Here is a 4,114-nt window from a genome sequence, read left to right as displayed (position 1 = left end):
ACTAGAATATGACATCCACGGGACTCTCACAACGAACTTGATCGCGCGTGACCGGAATCAGAAGCGTGACGCATCGATTCTGTCAATATATAAACAGTGGTACAGGTCATCGATTTGTACAGACTTTTGGAGTACGCAAAGGACTTGTACTTATCCCCGAAGTGTTATCGCATTATGATGAAGGGGTTACTATTGTGCTTGCTAGTTTTCATCATCGGTAAGTAAAAAACATTATTTTCTGAATTCCCCAGTGAACAAATATATATAAGGACATTTTTGTTCTAGGTTAATAATTGTTTCATTTATGTGTTTCTTCCTTAAAAAAAATATGTAAAGAACAAGCATTTTCATACGTATTTGTTGAAGAAAGCAAGTTTCATTTTTTTTTTGGTTCTATATATTTTTAAATTTCATTTGTTATAACTCTTAGTAAATGGATTTCTAAATATAAATCTCATAAAGGAGACTAAGACTGTCTGTACACCTAAAATTTAAAACAGACGCTAAAATAAATTCATCTTTTTTATCGTCATTAAGATTCACAAACATTTGACAGTTAATTTGTTTCACAAATCTGATGTCGCGCTTTCGGTTGATATAATAAATTGTTTTTCTTCTGTCACACATTTCAAGCCTGTGAAGAATGGTATTTAATTTCAACAACCATATCGTACTAATATTGTATCGTTTAGTGTCAATATCATGAAACTGTTTTTGTAGCCTGGTTTTTATTATCATTTTTATTTTATTTTCATAGCCCCCTCCCACCCCCCCCCCCAAAAAAAAAAATTATACATCACATATACCGATTCTTTCTGTGAACAAGTTATGTAGAATTTTCCCTAACTAGAACGGTTTATTTTAAAAACAAAAAAATAATGAATATATTTCAATTCGTTCATCGGTTTCATTTTTTTTACCCTTTTTTTTAAAGACTGTATTCTTTTTTTGATTTAGAATTGAATTTAATTTGATTGGTATTTTATTTTTTGTTTTGAAATTTATCTGATTTTTATTTATTTTTTCAGTTGAGATGGTATCTGGTAAGTAAACATTTTTTTCAACTAATCAATCAATGTTTGTTGAGAATTTAAAATCCGAAAGCTGTACGGAAAGTTCGATGATTCACTTGAAATATACGAATACACAATTATGTACGGCACATTTTGTGGTTTTGTTTTAAGGAATGAATTCAATATTTATTTGTTTTATACGATATAAAATGGTTTGGGGCAGTTTACGCTTTATAAACCGCGAAGCGGTTTATAAAAAAGCGTAAACTGTTTCAAACCATTTTATATCGTATAAAACTAATAAATATTGAATTCATTGCTTATAATTTAATTTTTTTTACTCTTCATTGTAGATAAAAACGGTCATTTGACCTTTAAAATAACGTAAAATTGTACAAAATTCAAACGTAACGTCATGCGCATTGATACATTTTTGACGTTAGTCTTACTATGACGTAGGCAACATTCTTTATACGATATAAAATAATTTTTTTAGCCAATCAGAAAACGCGTTACAACCAGAATTAAATTATTTTAAAATATGTTTGTTTGTATTTTTTTTTTTTCATTCTTGTTTTAGATATTTATTTAGATATACTCTAAATACATGCACAAGGGAACATAACTTACAAACATGCAATGGCGTAACTGCCTGAACACGTGGCGCGGTTCATTTTAGTTGATATGGGACAGCTGTCGATATAATTTTGGATTAAAGTACTTGAAAAATAAATTACTTTCACTGGTTAGAAAATTTTCAATTTTACAATATTTTATTTTGGAAACTTGGACGTCGGGTAGTTGTGTCATATGTCAATGTGACGTAGGCCTGTCTATTTCATTACTGGCCATTCAGCCAGTAATCAACAAGATTTCTCTGGTTTTTGAGCAAAGACTACGCAATCGGTGCATATTTTGCTCGAAACCGCGTCATTTTCACTTGTTTTAACGCCAAAAATAGGTAGTTACGTCCAACCGAAAGTCCAAGGACTTGTTAAAATGGTTCTATATTTTTCTTTGACCAACATGGAATAATCTTAATTACTTTGCTTCAGCCTATCCTTGGCCGTCTTGGGGGCCTAACCCGTGGGCACGGTCTCAATACCCTTCTCCGTGGAACCCTTGGAGTCCACAGGCGTACTTTGCTAGGGAATTCTACGATGAAATTTTTGATTAAGAGAAACATTTGGTAAGATCACTTATCTTAAATGCATGTACAACGAAACTTTTGTTTCGTTTTGTTTGTTTCATTGTTTGCTTGTTTTGTTTTGTTTTGTTCGTTTCATTGTTTGCTTGTTTTTTTTTTTTTTTTATGGGGGAGGATTTCTTGTTGTTGTTGTTTTTTAAAACGAAGACAACGAGCACTCATTAAATGTCATGACATTTTGTGTTAAACGTTTTTGCATTTAATCATTATTTGACTGATTGTAGTAAAGGTTTTAAGCCTAATAATTTCATTTGAAAATACAATCATTTCATGAATTATGCAGGAACTTAATAAGGTTAAACCTTAAATATATTAAACACCGTAATGATTTGTTGAGGAATTTGTATACATTATTCGGTTGAGTTATACAATGTTCGTAAACTGTGTTTACACAAAAAGATGTTTTTTGGTTAAAACTTAGCATGCATTAGGACCGTCTTACATCATCAGAACACACCTTGATTTCGCAATCATAACTACTCAGCCATTTTCGCTGGCAAAAAATAACATTGGAAATGGCCGAGTTGTTACGATTGCTTGATTTCGTAAACTTAGTACGAGTCGATTTTAAAATCATTTAGAACTAAGAGTAAAAGACAATAACTTTAACGTTTATGAATGTTAATTCGAAACATTTATGATATTTTTCTTATCTCAAATATGCTGGAAATGACAGACATTATATTTCATTTTACTTAATTGTTGTTTTGATGTAACACCGACAAGTTTTTTATGGATAAATTTTATGAAAACTAAATTTTAGTGAGAATGTTTTTCTACTTTTTTGCATCGATGAAATTGATTTAAGTTTACTTTTTTACCTAATGTAAAAGCAATGAATAATTGACAAAACATTCATTTAATTGATCTTTAAACTTTAATTTTTTATTTATAAATATTTGTTTTGTATGGGGTTTTTTTAACGATATGTAGAATATAAGTTACTGTACTGTCTCATTTAGACAGTATCTAATAAAATTACATTGTACACATACCTTTCAAGGAAGTACAATTGAAATAGAGGAAAGGGAAATTAAGAGAATATATCTTTATTGGTATATTATTATTATTTTTCACTCGGAAAACAGGACCAAAACAAATTTCTTTCTCTATTCAAAAGTAACTCAGAATACCTCACACTTTTTCCAATGTTATTATCCGGGTATGTTGCCATGGAAAATCTTCGTAGACATTATATTTTTTGTAGCCGTGTATAAGAACCTTATAAACAGGAGAGAGAACGAGTAGAAACAGGAGTAGAGAACGAGTAGAAATTTTCAAACGTATAAAAATATCGATTGAACACTTGGATATTACCATTTGTACGAAATGTTCAATGTCTGACCTACATAGTACACATTAGGTATGTAGTAATACGATGATTGTCTGTTATCCTAAAACAACTATACTTTCATTGCAGATTCCCATAAGCTACTTCCAGCGTGACGTCATTCTTAACTGAATGGAAATTTCGTATAACCTTGTTTCTATTATTTGTAAAATAGACAGCAGTCATAAATAAATTGCCATTAAAACAGTGTTTTTTAAGAATTGTATTATCAGACCAGCTTTGGTGTTGTTTCACAAATAGCGTCGCGGTCATTTCAATCAGCTACCACACCGCCGGGGTTAAAACTTTTTGATCCGTCAACTCTTTTTTTTAAGCAGATTTAAATGTGCCAGAGCTTATGTATATCTCAGAACAGTTCATGTCCATGCCCCTTGTGTTAAAATCATATGCAAAAATTCTCTGTCTTTCTCTCTCTCTCTTTCTCTCTCTCGCTCTTCGGTTCTCTCTCTTTCTATTTCTCTCTCTCTTTTCCTCTCTCTCACACTCACTGAAAGCACTGTCCAGAGTACGCATGAGTCTCTTTTAGATGGGAGAGGATCATAC

At 31.2% G+C, this 4,114-nt stretch overlaps 1 long non-coding RNA gene across 1 annotated transcript; it reads left to right on the top strand.

The window, feature by feature from the left end:
* On the top strand, positions 1-3,764 carry LOC128171290 (uncharacterized). Its single transcript, XR_008242052.1, has 4 exons — positions 1-217; positions 1,029-1,043; positions 2,069-2,202; positions 3,641-3,764. It is a non-coding gene; the product is annotated as an uncharacterized LOC128171290 (long non-coding RNA).
* Positions 3,765-4,114: the final 350 nt, after the last annotated feature.

This window comes from Crassostrea angulata, chromosome 2, assembly GCF_025612915.1.
Source record: "Crassostrea angulata isolate pt1a10 chromosome 2, ASM2561291v2, whole genome shotgun sequence".
NCBI lineage: Eukaryota > Metazoa > Mollusca > Bivalvia > Ostreida > Ostreidae > Magallana > Magallana angulata.
The sequence above is the reverse complement of the archived record's forward strand: the minus strand, read 5'-3'. Positions and strand labels throughout refer to the sequence as shown.